Source organism: Eurypyga helias, unplaced genomic scaffold (assembly GCF_000690775.1).
Source record: "Eurypyga helias isolate BGI_N326 unplaced genomic scaffold, ASM69077v1 scaffold24731, whole genome shotgun sequence".
Classification (NCBI taxonomy): Eukaryota; Metazoa; Chordata; class Aves; order Eurypygiformes; family Eurypygidae; genus Eurypyga; species Eurypyga helias.
The window spans coordinates 1-352 of NW_010233081.1; positions in this window are offsets into that span (position 1 = coordinate 1).

Genomic DNA, 352 nt, shown 5'->3' on the forward strand with positions numbered 1-352 from the left:
GGAACCCTAGGGCTGCAAAGGTGTCTAACAGGGTCGGGTATGAAGGCACTGTAAGATTCAGGATGGATTCAGGATGCCAACACCATGTCTGCCACCAGCAGGCAGGCAGGGAGTGATGGTGCAGGGTGGAAGTTTTGGTTAGGGTGAGGTGGGAAATGAGCCCAGGGAGCTGGATGGGGAAAACCTGTGGTGATCCAGATGTCCTCCAGGGAGGGCAGTGGTGAGCTCTCACCTCTGCAGGGACACCCATGGGGACAGAGCTGACTCAGAGGATGAGCAAGGGCATTTTTTTTAAAAAAGACAACCACAGCTGACACGACTTTTAATTTTTTTTAATATGAGAGGTGGTTTT